Below are 15,439 nucleotides of genomic sequence, written 5' to 3'. Positions count from 1 at the left end.
CATACATGATGACCATATACCTCTTCAAATTCGAGGGCAATAAAGCTATTTTGTAGTTGCAAGCCCTCAGGCTGGGCAGGAGCCTTACTCTTGGTGCCTGAATTCACCAGCTTCCATCCTTCACCTTCTCCATAGGTTGCGTTCGCCTTATTACTGGGGGGAAGTACACTGCCAGCCTCTCCATTGCAGATAGGATTTGGGGTTCTTCAAGCTGCTACATTTCAGGGAAGATCCTGTCTATCTCCCTTTCCTCTTGTCTGATGCTGATCTCCTTCTCCACTTGGCAGCACAGCTCCTGAAGGACAGAGGGCCACCTCTCCTGGCCACTCCCCTGCAGCCTGGGACACTTACAGGGCTATATGCACCATCAGAAACTCACTCTGCATTGAAGTCTCTACCCTGCCATTGACAGGTGCCAGGAACACTACTCTATGGCATGCTACCACCATGTCTGGGACTGTCACAGCAGAAAAAGTTCACCAGAATCCACCTTCTTTGTACCCTTCTGTATAAACTGCTGATTGTGCTCTGGCAGCTTAGAATCATAGAATGTCCTGAGTTGGAAGGGACCCACAAGGATCATCGAGTCCAGCTCCTGTCCCTGCATATGACAACCCCACAGTTCACACCGTGTGTCTGAGGGTGTTGTCCAGTCTCTTCTTGAACACTGTCAGGCTTGGGGCCGTGACACCTCCCTGGGGAGCCTGTTCCAGTGTCCACCACCCTCTGGGAGAAGAACCTTTTCCTCATGTCCAACCTAAACCTCCCCTGGCACATCTTCCTGCCATTCCCTCGGGTTCTGTCACTGGTCACTAAAGAGAAGAGCTCAGCGCCTGCCCCTCCTGCTCCCCTTGTGAGGCAGCTGCAGCCCCATGAGGTCTCCCCTCAGTCTCCTCTCCTCCAGGCTGAACAAACCCAGCAACTTTAGATGCTCCTCATATGGCTTCCCCTCCAAACCCTTCACCAACTTCATGGCCCTCCTCTGGACACTCTCCAGTAACTTTATATCCTTTTTATCCTGTGTTGCCCAGAACTGCACACAGTGCTCCAGGTGAGGCCGCACCAGTGCAGAGCAGAGCAGGACAGTCACCTCCCTCACCCAGCTGGCAATGCTGGGCTTGATGCACCACCCCAGGGCACACTGCTGGCTTATGTAAGCTGCACCCATATAGGACTCATGTGAGCACCTGCTAAAAGGGTGCTTGACCCTCCCTAACTGGGTGCAGGTGTAGCAAAGGCTCTGTACACCTGGGAGAAGGGCAGTTGATCATGTTCATTAGAAGCTGCTGGAGCAGCTCCCCTTGCCTCATCCATGTCTGGTAGCAGCAGGTATCCTCAAGTTTCTTAAAGGGTTCCCAAGCACTCCCTGATGATCTTGGACCTTGTCACCAGAAGGTCAAGAAGCTCCCAAAGCTGAACCCAAAGACTGCTGCACAAAATGCTGCATCTGTTGTTTGCTTCTGTTAGTAGTGTTCTCAAAATATCCATTTCATAATATTCTGAGTTAAGTCTCTTTTAAAACCATATAGGGGACAGTGGGTCAGTAAAATGATGTGATTTACAAAACACGAAAAATGTTGGGAGACATTATTCACAGCAGGTCCACCTCAGTCTGTAGCTGCCTCTCACTCTGGCAAGGTCTCGATATTGCAGCAGATCATGAAATACTTGCACTTCTTCAATTTCAACTTTAAAATACCACTTCAGATGCTGAAGCTGGAAGATTAAACCTCAATTTGGTATCATGATTTATGGTACCAGTGGATGTTTGGGTAAGCCAGCCCTCATCCAGTCTTTAATCTTCTAAATTCTTGATGTCCACACTGTGCTACGGCAATGAATTTTCTACAGAAAAAAAGACAACATTTGCTAGGACTCATTTCACTTACACCTGATGTTATCATGCAAGGATCTCTGCTAGTGAAAATGCAAAATCTGGGTTTTATATTGACACTTCACTTAATACAGGCCTTAAAGTGAAAACGACACTCCCTCCCACGGGCCTTGAACACAGCCCTGCTTTTGTGGATTGGCATTATGAGTCTCATTAAAAGGCAACCCAGACCCTTAGCTCAATAATGTAGCTCCCTTCTGCTGTTGTTCTGACTCAACAAGTATGAAAGGTGCTGCTTCCTACTTTATCAACATTAGGCACAAGGAAATATGGTTTATAGTGCAATAGTCAAACTAGCTATAAAAATTAATAAGTACTTCTGCTCAAGTTCACTACTCTGTTCCACTCCGGCTGGAATGAAACTCATAAAACTTAAAACGCAGTTGGGCGAAGGCTTTCACACCATCATTGCTTGATGTTGTTTCATGAATCACTGTGCTGTTATTTCAGCCAATCTGATGACCATTGGGGCATGACACAGTATTATTCAAACAGGAAATTTCAGGTCCAGCGCTTGTTTTCCTGTTGACATCATTCACATGATGCAGGGACTTTTTCTGCATTTGCATATTTTCCAGTAGAATATTGATAATGAGAATCAATCAGTGGCTGACAATGAATGCTAAGACGCCCATGATGCTAAAAAGATAGTAGCTTTTGAACAGATAATGCATTTCTGGAGGAGGGGAGCAAGGAGACTCAAAGGTGCAAAGATCTGAGATGTCTGGCAGAGAGCAGCAGTGCTTCTGGCACTAGGTAAAGCTACATCACATTTGCCAATTCATATTTTAGGATTCTCTCTGTATTTGCCTACAACTAGCAACACACTTCATGTTACTTTGTCTAACATCTTTACATCAAGACACTATTTAATGATTGAAGTGGCACTGGGAAAGAAGTATCAGAAGACATTAGAAGATCACACATCACACCAATTTAATGCATTACAGGGCAAATCAATTGTGATGGATGGAACTTCAAATAATAATCTGATTACAGAGGGACAAAACCAAGAAGCACCCAGGGAATTCTACAATGTGGAAAACTGGCAGATGCGATCTGAAATTAATCTTAACTAGATAATCGGTTTTGTATTCTGGATTTGCATGCATAAAGATGACTGACAAAAATATATGTCACCCCAAGGGCTATCATAGGAGTCAGGGATAGAAACCCTCTCTTCCCTGGTAAGCATTGATGTTGCCATACATTTCCAAAGGGCTTGCACACACCACGACTAAATTTGGCTTTATAGTTTTTCCATTCTCAAGGGCACACTTCTGTTGCAGTCCATGGGTGTTGGCCATTTCAGAAGGTTATGATGAGCTCTTCACAGGGGAACAGTCTAAGTCCTCTGTTCTGTAGAGAAAACATACACGTTATTAAACTTTGGTTAGCTTGTCACTGATCGAGAAGTATACTGACTCCAGCAGTGCCTATTTTCCACTGTAATTTTTATTATTTGGATACATGCTATTATGTATGCATACAGAGATGTTATCTACACTAATATCTTTCAGATATTTTACTTTGAATGTCATAAGCACATAAAATCAGTTAATTCCTTCCATATTATGAATGCGGAATACTGATTGCTAAGCTATTAGTAATATGCACTCAGAGTATACACTGCACTGATTCTGAAGGACCCACAATCGAATGTTGAATAATTCACAAAATTTGACAAAATGCAAATAAGGTGACTGACATGATATTGGAATGCTGAATTCCTGGAGGAATACAAAGGAGGTATTAGTATTTTTTTCCTCTTGTAGAAAAATTACTTGTGAGACTATGATTTAATTCATTTCAATTTTTATTAAAAGCCTTTTCATTACTCTGACCCATTGCATATGACAGCTAACGCTAATTTGCAAGTGCAGCTGGGCTCCCCTGACAGTGAGACAAAGCACAAAACATTGTTAAGAGAGAAATTAAGGGTGGAATTACATATATACTTAATTTTATAGTACATATGTTTCAGAATAATTTATTATAAATATACTCCAGTGACATCAGTCCAAATTTTGCACCTATGGAAACTGCAGTTCCCTGCTTCTGACTTCCTGTGCCCCAGATCTCTGCAGATGGGTTTGGGTCAGGTCTACCTTGCATTACTATTATACTTGATATTAGGCAGCCTCCTAATATCCCCCCCTGTTTACTCCTTCAAGGTTACAAACGCTGTCATGCAGAGATGTAGAGTTTCACAGAATCACAGAACATTAGGGATTGGAAGGGACCTCAAAAGATCATCCAGCCCAATCTCCTTGTCGGAGCAGGAACACCTAGATGAGGTTACACAGGAAGGTGTCCAGGCAGGTTTTGAATGTCTCCAGAGAAGGAGACTCCACAACCCCCCTGGGCAGCCTGTTCTAGTGCTCTGTCACTCTCACTGTGAAGAAGTTTCTTCTCATATTTAAGTGGAACCTCCTGTGTTCCAGTTTGTACCCATTGCCCCTTGTCCTATCATTGGTTGTCACCGAGAAGAGCCTGGCTCCATCCTCGTGACACTCACCCTTTATATATTTATAAACATTAATGAGGTCACCCCTCAGTCTCCTCTTCTCCAAGCTAAAGAGACCCAGCTCCATTAGCCTTTCCTCATAAGGGAGATGCTCCACTCCCTTAATCATCTTGTTGCCCTATGTTGGACTCTCTCCAGCAGTTCCCTGTCCTTCTTGAACTGAGGGGCCCAGAACTGGACACAATATTCCAGATGGGGTCTCACCAGGGCAGAGTAGAGGGGGAGGAGAACCTCTCTCGACCTGCTAACCACCCCCCTTCTAACACACCCCAGGATGCCATTGGCCTTCTTGGCCACAAGGGCACAGTGCTGGCTCATGGTCATCCTGCTGTCCACCAGGACCCCCAGGTCCCTTTTCCCTACACTGCTCTCTAATAGGTCATTCCCCAACTTATACTGGAACCTGGGGTTGTTCCTGCCCAGATGCAAGGCTCTACACTTGTCCTTGTCATATTTCATTACATTTTTCCCCATCCAATTCTCCAGCCTGTCGAGGTCTTGCTGGATGGCAGCACAGCCAGTCTGAGTTTAGAGAACTGAAAGACTGGTTTTCCCTTGCTGGAGGTAAGGTGGAGACAGCGACAACTTTGGGAGGGAAAGCTTCTTGCAGACTATTGTAGAACCAAACATCAGCACATCTCTCTCATTTTGCAATAATTAGTGTAGTGCAGCAAGCCAGGCCTAGACTCAGATGGATGCTTACCCATAAGCATGTGTTTATCCAAGGGTATTGCTTGAAGTTTAAGATTTTATTTGATGGACTAGGGCCTTAAAAAGGTTGTTGGAGCTCTCAGAGGTTTTCTTATGCTCTCTGTTAATAAAATAGCAATAACTCAGCCAACAGTTGAGATTTTGAAATGTCTAATATATATATAACTTCTAAAATATTTAAATTCCAATGTATATCCAATTCAGCTTTGGAAAGTTCTAGTACAGCAACTGAAAGCTTTAAAAAGTACTTATTATTTACAAATTATCTAAAACACACATGCAAACTTACACTGACGGAAGTTAGCACAAACAGTAAAGTCAGGATTCAGACCCCAGCTGTTGAAGGTTTCTTGCTGGTCAGATATAATACTTATTTAGAGATGGCCACATCATGTTTTATGTGACCACTTCCAGAGCCCAGATCCTGCTCAGGGTTTGAGACTGTGCCATGCCTAGGTTATAGTTACCCAGATTTCTCACCTTCTCTGTCCTTCCCTCCTCTGGTCTATGACTCTCAGGATTAGTTCGAGCTCATCTACTTTTCTAATGTTTCTTCCTGGGCACTGCTGGCAGCCTCTAGCAGTGACCTCTCTCATCCTGCATTTTCTACATTTCACTTTAAGCTTTTTCTATTAGCAAAATCTCTTCTTGCCCCTTTAGCTCTCATGTCACACATGTACCAAGCTGGTGATCCAAGCCCAGTTCTTTGTTGGCCTGTCCTGTCCTTTTTGGAGGTGGTCAAAACACGCTGACAAAATGCAATGCAAGAAGGACTTCTGCCTGACCTCTTTAGTGACACACAGAGCACTGCAGGCTCCCACATTGTCAAGTTAGTCCCTCTTATGTCACCTCTGTATACTGGGGTCAAATAAAATAACGCCTTTGCATCAAGCTCATTGTAGGATGTTAAACCTTCACAGCATCTTATAGGCTATTACACAACATGATCTCTTCACACCCACTTACTTTGTGGCAGCGTTTGTCTGCAAGCAAGCCTTTTCGCAATAGCCAGCAGCATCAAACTGCTTCCAAGACCTGAACCAACTCATTTCAGAACTGATCCGGGCACCAAACAAAGCACCCTGTCCCGACACGCACAGAATCCACAACCTTTTTCAAGAAATGAAAGGAAGAATGCAGACAGGCAACTTGGCAGCAGTATTGGCACTATGCTTGTAAGCTACTTGATGTTCAATATGCACTAGATTAAAACCTGTCTCATCACATCATCACATTCTACCATGGTTATTAGTTTTAAATAAAAATAGAATTGATTGGAAATTTTTGCTCATGATAAAATCAGGTATTCCTTTGCATTAAATTCTGCCTCACAGAGAGAGGTAGTCTCTCTATTATTTGTCTAATAAAATATATTATTTGTCTAATAAAAAGGAATGTTAAGATTTATCTATCAGTGGTTTGCTAAACATCTCATTCGTTTTGGTTTGTACATTGAAGCCTTGGGATGAGGGTGCTGACATTTTTTAATACCTGCTGGTCCCCAGGGAAGCTGGAAAAGGTTAAAAATTTATTGCAGGCACTCTGAATACACTAATGTCTTGCAGACAGAGCTGGCATTGATCCTTTCCCCTCTCCCGGTAAATCTCCCACAGATGAGAGTAGCTATTTGCTTTCCATTGTGCAAGCAGAGCTCCTTGAAGAGAAATAAAATCTTTCTAACTTGGAACATACTGCTCAGAGCAGAGTTAGATTTCTGTTACACAACGACTGATTATTTCCATCCTAGCAATATCTGGGGCAAAGAAATTGTGTCTTCAAGAGCATCAGCTCTAGGTGAGCAGAAAAAGAACTGACAACATGGAGATGTCAGCAGAAGCATGCAAGGCATTTATTTATCTGGGCACAGGGAGAGCTGGAGTAGCAGCAAAAAAGCAGGCTTTTTTTTTTTTAATTAAGGAAAAAAAGGTGGATAGTGTTCAACTAGGAAGCACTTTAATTTATCTGAATATAAGAAACAACTCAGTATAAAGACAGGAATTTTATTGTGATAGTGAAGATAAGTGAGGAGCCAAATATTCCAAAGTATTTCTGATGCTTCCTCTAGTAGAGCACGTATTGAAAAAAAAATGGGTTGACTCCGTTTCAGGATTAGACAAATGTTTCTTGTGAGTGCACAGCACACCTCAGTCCTAACTTGTGAAACACTAGATTAAAATGGCACATACTGCTATCAATATAGGTTTATAAAGATGCTACAAAATCTCTCGTGCTGTAGTATCTGCCATTGAAAAGGATGGGGTAGTTCCATTTAGTTCCAAATCTGGCCCTTAGAGATGTACACTCTCAGCTCTTGTGAAAATTAATGGAAAGACTGCACAAAATCTGGCTTCACAGCATACCCCTTTATGAACTCTGCTTCTGAAGTATTTCTGTACCGCTTTGATTTACAGAAGTATGTGCTACAGTGGCACCTAAAGGTCCCATCCGCTCTTGGGAGCCCTTTGAGCTGGGTACCCTTCAGGCTCGCAACCGGAGAACCTCTGTGGAGTCCTAGTCCAATTTGTTGCCATCTCTAGCCCACAGAAAGGGAGCCAGAAAGTCAAAAGATACCCTGTGATATTCTCCACTTCCATGTAAACACACTTCATTAAGACATAAACAGCTTTAAGCTGAATTGTATATGAATATACATTATAAGTATAGACTTGTAAGCAAATTCCTTTTGAAAGAATTTGGCTGGCTAGACTCCAGCAGCATCCTTTTACAAGAAGATGGGGTAGAAATGCAAGTAAAGACTAGTGTAACACAACCTACAAAGATGTCGCGTGCCTGGGTCCCAAGAGTGGTGGTGTCTTCATACAACTGCTTGTTCTTCTGGGCAGCTAATAAAAGCCACTGACTTGCTATTAGCATATCTTTACCAGAATTTTGTTATCAAATATAGAGCTGATCTTGTCAGTAGTCTTTTTATGCATAAATCACAAGTCCTATTTCATGTGACCATTTTAAGGGGAACACATTCACTATCGGGTACATACCTGATGCATTCAATCAGCGCATGTACAAGCAGTAAAGCTCTGCTTCTGCCCTGCGTACCACAGCGCAGAAAGCAGCTGCGTGAGGAAGGCACAATGAAAGAATATGGACGGTGGTTGCATGAATTCTGCAACCCAGAAATCTCAGAAGGAAAATCTGAATGGGAGCGGTAGCCTGACTGGGCTGCCCTAGGATGGTCTGGTTGCAGCCGTGGCCTGGAGTTACCTTCCTGACTAATTGCCACTTTGCTCACATAGGACTTGTTTGTGAAATGTCTCTGCACGTAAAGCTGAGCTCTCTCACCTACATTTCTTCCCCAAAGAACAATACGCCTCACACTAAAGGTTGCGTAAATGAACATTTGAACACATTTAAAAGTGAGCTCAAATCACATGGGAAATTCAGGAATCTTTTTCTTTCTGGTACTCCTTTTTCCTATGAAAAGGCTCTTTATAGGCAGATTTCTTGTTACCTTCAAACATTCTGCCAGTTCTCTGCACCTCACTGATTGCCACATCCCCAAAACTTTCACCATTTTTATTAACAGATGTGATGATGAGGTTGGGAACTGACTTGCAGGCTGCTTTTAACTTCAATTGCTTTTTTAAAGCAAGAACAGCTAAAGCACTAGAAAACCCTGGATAAGAGACAGCTCTGCTCTGTTTAAGAGAGGATTATTGTGGTTTAATTTAAACCGCTCCCTTAATCAAATTGACAGAAGCTTGCCTGATATCTATTTAAGTTTCCATATTATTTTCTCTCTTGTTTAATTAAATAAGTTTTGAATTATGCTTTAAGGCAAACCTGCACAACTCTATACGTACACAAGCTCTCGGATGGTATTACCAAGATCCCATTTGGAAATGGTACAGCTCATTAGCTTTGCTGGCTCCCACACAGTTCAGGGCAGTTCGAATTTCCTGCCAATTCAATGGTATTATTTAGCTTGTATTTAAAAGCTCGTGTTTCCTTTTGACCCATGATGGTCAGCAAGCGCAAGCACTGAAGGGCCTGATCTTTCATCAGCGTCTGCGAGAGGAGAAGAGCTCTGAGACGTTGGATGAGTGCAGTGCATTGCATTTTGCTTCCTTTTACTGCTGTTTTGCGGAACAGAAGGAAGAGACAATGTGAGCTTTTGTACAAAAGTGAGGTGACCTTTCCAAGTTACATGTGGGATCTGCTGCTGTTTCTATAGAGACCAAATGCATTAACCTGAGTCAAGTGGGAATGCCTGAGGCTCATTGAAAGGGATATCGTTTCTCAGAGAAAGCTGGAAGATTTAAGTAAAAGGGTTCCTTCATGTGTTTTACTTTTTAAACAAAGGGAAGCTGCATTTAAACTTCCTCAACTGGATGTCTGAGCGAAGACACACTTTTTGTGTCTGGTTTCAGCTTCCATTTTCCAACTTGCATCAGCCTTACCAAAAGCTGTTCTACTTCAGGGTCCCAAATGCTGCTTTGGCTGAGCAAGACTCTATGAGAATTGGTTTTGGACTGGTGAAAGATGCTTCTTGCTTGGTCAGAGAGTCCACAAAAATACTCTAAGATGCTGTTTAGTTTGTCCATCCTGCATCCACGAACTCATAAACCAAACCCAAATCGCCGCTCAAGGCAGCTCCTATGACCTTCAGAACTAAACCCACTTTGTTTCAATACTCAGAACTAGTGCACAGAATGAAATACTTTTGATGATATGTAAGAAAGATATTTTTAAACAAAAGTCTATGGAGATCAGTTGCATTCCTTTTCTGGGAGCAGACAAGAAAAGAGAGTGATGAATTTCTACACTAGCTAAAAAATCAACCATTTTCACTGATCTAAGGTGGTAGGCCTATTTAATTTGCAGGTGGGTGGGCATGAATCATGTCACAAGTACTGCTTGCTGTCCTCTGTGTAGATACATATTGTCTGATCACAGAAGGAAATTCAGCTTCTTTCTGTGTGACCAAGGAGTTCTCTTTTTTTGGTAGGGGAACAGAGGGTAAAGCTAGGATTCTCTCCAAATGTGGATTTCTGCTTAGTCCAACACGTATGTTTGGTAAAACAAACCTTGCTCTGTGGAAAATCATTCCCCATCCCTTCCAGTGGTTCCCACTCTGCATATTTGGGAGTCTGAAAACAGGGGGTTTTGTTTAAAGATTTTTCTCTTTTAATCTTTTAGGCACGCACTCATCCTTGGCTTTGGGAAGAGGGGTATGTCTGCTGGACTGTAGAAGTTAAATAAAATAACAGTGAATACCAGCTCATTAAAAACATCCAACCACAGCAACTAATCAACAAACCAACCAACCAAAAACAACAAAAACCCCCACCATAGTTACAAAATGCCACAGTTTAAAGGCTGATTTAAAGGTTAATTTGACAAACGTTGCATAGGAGAGAACCATGTTACTTACAAATAGGAAAAATTCTAATTATCATCCATGAAAAATAAATACTGCGATTAGTTTGAACTGTGTTGAACCTTTGACTGCTTTAAGGAAAGTATTATTCAAAAAGGCAGCCAATGCATAAACAGCTTTTCATCTTTTACCTAGCTTGGCTGGCTTTTAGATCAAACAAGTTGGATCAAAGTTTGTTTTTACAAAGTCCCCTTTAGATGCAAGAGTCCCAGAAATACTTTATCAAATGGCCCTTTGAGAAATGTAATATCTATCAGGTAATAAGTTAGAAGTGCAGAATTTAGCGGAATAAAGGGAAATGCTGGATATCAGCAACAAAAGAATTGGTTTTGTTATCTCAAATGCAAAATTAAATATTTTTAAATGGCTTTCATTTTTCATTCTGCTCACCAACCACATAACATGTACAAAATGCTGCTGTAAGGGCCTCAACACCCTATTGATCTTAATAATTTCGATGGCACCGCTCACCGCTGTATGTTTGCATTCCTGGAATGCTTAATGGCCAATTTTAGGATGCCCTTCAAGCGATCATCTAGTTGTACAACCCAAGGGTGAAGGTTGTGTCTCAAACACAACTCACTTAAAGTATTTTGCTCTTCGTGCCTGCTGACTTGTTGCAGCTGGGAAACAGACTGCCTGCTGCCTGCCCTGGTTGTAGTAGGTCATGGAGCAAGAGCATGGGGAGAGGAGGAGAGCACTGACAAGGAGCAGAAAAGCTTTCTAAATTGCAGCTGTTCTGATTCGGCACTCTGTGGGTATGTGTTCTTCGATAAGGGTTAAACTTTTTATTTAAGGCATTCAAGTGGGTTCATGTGGGTGCTTTGTGTGTGTGCCTGCACAATACAATACTTCCAGATAAATAAAAGAGCATTAGTTTTGAGCACAATCCTGGTTTATCCAGTACAATAGCACATGCATATGAATAGACTGAAAATATTGACATAGAGAGATGGAAAAGGTTGAGTCAATGTTTGCTCGATGCTGCAATCCAGAAGTCATTTTTAGAGCAGCAAATTCCCAGATTCCTGAGCAGGAAGTAAACAAAAAGGTCAAAGCAATTAACAGGTAAAGTTAGGTGAGCTCAGTGTGTGCCCGAACAGGTACAGCACAGCACACTGCTTGTTCCAGGCTGCTGGTCAGCCTGAACACATTGGCAACCACTTACTGCCCACAGCTTTGCAATTGTGTGTGTTTTCCTCCCTTGCAGAGGGCCTGAAGTCCATCCTTACTTAGGGGTGTGTGACAGCCAGCAAGGGCATCACGGCTCTGCTGGGAAGCAAGGAACGTACATTTGTGGGGGGTGTGTTTTATCGAAATAGGGAGCCGCTCCTGCTCATACTGGCAATGAATATATTGATTTCTATAGGAGCAGGACTGGGAGCTGCAGGAGTCATCGATCTTGTTAGAGAGTATTGAGCAGGAGTAAAATACATGCTCAGCTTGGTCTGTATATTTTTCATTTGCAATAGCAATGTATCACTGGATAACATACATCTATAGGAATTGATCTGGCAGCCAGAACCTGTAACTAAGGACAAGTAGTGCACTTCAGGAAGGTGGAATCAAGCAGGCAGAAGAGTGGCAGGTCTTCGAGTTTTCCTGGCTAACAGCAAGCAGAGCCAGTTACCTGGCCAAACCCCAGTCTGTCTTACTGCTGCAAATTACACCGTCTGCACTACCTCATGCTGGGCAGCAGCGAAGCAGTTAATGTGACTTTCGTGGGAAAGATATGAGCTCCTTGCAAGCCTAGGTAAGTAACTCAATATTGCAAAGCAAACTCCATAAAGAACCCCAGGTTCTCTGGCAGAGAACCTTCATTAAAGCAGTAAGCGAAGCAGTATGCTTATTTCCCAGGGGTCAACCACTTACATCGTAAACTTTCAAAAATGAAATTTATTCTCTGTATTCCAAAAGACATTCTACATAGCAGTGCCCCTTGGGCATTACAAAATCAAATTCTCTGACATTTTCCTGAAATTTCTGTCATAAAAAGGAGGGCAGAAGGATCCCGTTGTTAGAGCTAGTAACAATCTCAAGGACAACAGAGTGCCCCACAGTGCAAGAGCTCTCTTTTTGAACATCTGAGCCACTCTTGGCTGAGTTGGGTTACCTGCAGGAAGAAATCAACACTCCAGCAGTGTCTGGAAGTGTAGATGGCTTCCAGAGAAAGAGAGCTAAAGCCTCAGACTGGAGCTCCTCAAATCTCTACATTCAGCTGCAGGTATTTTTCAGATGAGGCTTATTTCTATCAGAAGTCTCTACCACATGTTAATGTGAGTTTGCAGACACAAATGTGGGCAGTTAAAGCAGCATGTGGCAACTGGAAGAAGTCTTGAGGGAATGAATACCGTTTAGGACTCAGGGCAAAAAAAATGGCTAACTTGTGGCTCTTCATCCTTGAGATAAGAAGATGGAAAGGGAACATGATAAATTCAAAGTGCATAGCAGACTGCTGCAAAAGAAGTAGCATCTATATTTTCTTGTCAGACAGGACAAGAAAGGACGTGTTTAAACTGTAGGAAGATTCAGGTCAGGCACTAGCAAAATAAACTTTCTAGAAGCAACACATGGAAACACTGGAGTAGCTTCATTTGAGAGCTCTTGGGATCTTCTTTGCTGGAGGTATTGAAGTCCTAGACCAATCTGGTGACCTAAATATAGCTGACATTATCCTGTGAGGAGGCCAGACCAGCCTGCTTCTTGAAGCCTCTTCAACACTGCTTCTTTTGCTCAGGGTCAGTAAAACTCTACTGTAGACCAGGCCAGTTCCAAGACTTCAGAGGAACTTCAGAGAAGATGCAGGATGGACAACGTTTACCCTGGCAGAGCAGTCTGCCCAATCGTTTGCTTTACCTGTGCCAAAAGAGATGGCACTCAAAACCCCTTGCAGTGGGCTTTTTTTGTCCTCGTGCATGATTTCTGTGATACTAAATAATAATGGAGAGGTTTTAATACAGTTTGTCAACTACTTTCTTAATCACAAAACATGACGGCATGAAGCACCACTTATTTGAGGGTAGAAATTTTTAAAACTGAAAATAAATTTCTGAGTTGAGGCTCATAGAAGTCAAAGGAGAATTGTAGACCAAAACAAACACACAAAATTAATATTAATGTCTCCCTATATAAATGACTTACAGAAAGCAACTTTTTTCATGCCACATATTTGAGGTGCTTCAGTAAATCTTAGAAATATGCCTCAGAACACTGAAAGTAATGCACAAAATGTACAAAGTTGTATTGTTTTCCCTGGCGTGAGCTGCATTTGAGATTTTATTAACAGCTTGTGTTACCTCATTCATCAATCTTTTGTCATGTTCTGTTCTCATATTCTTCTAACTTCAAGTATAAAAAACTGTTGTGGTTTTGTTTAGGTTCGTTTCTTTTGTTTTTGTCTGTCTGTTCGTTTGTTTAATTTAGTCACTTATATGTAACAGATATCTGACCACAAGGAGGGCAAGTGGAGTGAAAGAGCTAAAGCAGTGCCTGTTAGATATGTGCAAGCCTATAAAACAGCTCACCTGAAGGTAAACCAAAATACTGGATACGAAAAGCATTTCTTTTTGTAGTTCTTCAAGAAATAGACTTAAGAAACTAAATGTGTTAGGCATTTCATAAAGTACTCTCTCTGTGCTCAGACTACTGAACTGACTGGTTAAGTTGAAAAGGAGAATTAATTAGAATTAGTCCTAGCAGGAATAGGGGAACTGTTGGAAACAGATCAAATTCTTGCAGGAGAAAGGAAGAGGCTGTTTCATTACCCAGGAAAAAAAAAAAAAAAAAAAGGAAGAACAAACATTTTTTGATCTTGAAATCAACTGATCCAAAGCAATTTGCACCTGACCAGTGCTGCCGAGTATTTATTCAACAGCCTGCAATGTCATGTAACGCAGAAACACCTAAGCTAACGTGAGTCAACCTGGGTAAAAGAAAGCAGTGCAAATTAGCTGGAACAGACTTCCATTTTGACATGATTAGACTGCTTTCAGTGCTTAAGATATACTGTTTTAAGCTACCTCAAACATTTTCACACTGTAGTAGCACAGACTTCTCAGTTCTGCTCTTTTGCTGCAGAAAGTTGTATTGTGATTGAAGAGAAAAGGTGGAAAATAACTGAATTTTAAGTTGAACTGAAGTATTTTTTTCATTTTTGAACTCCCCAGAAAAGTGGATTGTGTTTAAAAATCTTATACTTGACTTTTAGTTTTATGTTTCCTATGGATTTGTGGTTTTTCCTCACTATTTTACGTCTAAGTAAAACATTCTTTTGAAACAAAATGAGAGGAGGGGCTTGCTAAAATGATTTGAGTTTGGTGGTGATTTGTGCAGACTTTTAATTGATCTAATTTTTCAGTAGTTAACATTTTAGTTAAAAATTATCTGCTCTGCCCCCATCAGCATTTTCAGTGTATTTAACTAAACCCCCCCCACTTAGTTACCCATGTGCATCTGCTTATCTGCATCACAGTGCAGTCTTAATATCAAAATGCCATTTGACCATCATGTGGTCCTGCTAACACACTTCTGACCAACCAGCATGAGAAAATTACACATCCCTGCCTTGCTCTTTTCCCACTGCACTGTGCTCAGGGAATGTCCCGAGTGATTGCAGACTGTAAGACATGCATCCACTTAAAAGATTTCCATCCTAAGCAGACATCCAACAAAATGTAACCTCCCTCTACACTATCAAGGGACATCTTATGTGTCCTACACTATCTAAGAAATATCCAGTTCGTCCATTCTCTTTCTGAGAGGGAAGAAGAAAAAAAAAAGGAAAAAAGAAATAATTCAAGACCTTGGAAAGTTTTATGACAAGATAGAGGAGCAAACTTAGATAATAAGGGCCACATGACACAAACTGACAGAACATGTTCTACCTAAAGAAGAAAAAACAACCATGGGA

General features: G+C 41.7%; 1 long non-coding RNA gene across 3 annotated transcripts in view; it reads right to left on the bottom strand.

The window, feature by feature from the left end:
* Positions 1-2,848: 2,848 nt before the first annotated feature.
* LOC135986168 (uncharacterized) overlaps positions 2,849-15,439 on the bottom strand; it is a 105,370-nt gene continuing 92,779 nt past the window's right edge. For all 3 annotated transcript variants that reach the window (XR_010605853.1, XR_010605854.1, XR_010605855.1), the window contains 2 exons: positions 5,125-5,232; positions 2,849-3,253 (listed from right to left, as the gene is read on the bottom strand). This is a non-coding gene — a long non-coding RNA (uncharacterized LOC135986168). The remainder of the gene's footprint in view (positions 3,254-5,124; positions 5,233-15,439) is intronic.

Source organism: Caloenas nicobarica, chromosome 2 (assembly GCF_036013445.1).
Source record: "Caloenas nicobarica isolate bCalNic1 chromosome 2, bCalNic1.hap1, whole genome shotgun sequence".
Lineage (NCBI taxonomy): Eukaryota > Metazoa > Chordata > Aves > Columbiformes > Columbidae > Caloenas > Caloenas nicobarica.
The sequence above is the reverse complement of the archived record's forward strand: the minus strand, read 5'-3'. Positions and strand labels throughout refer to the sequence as shown.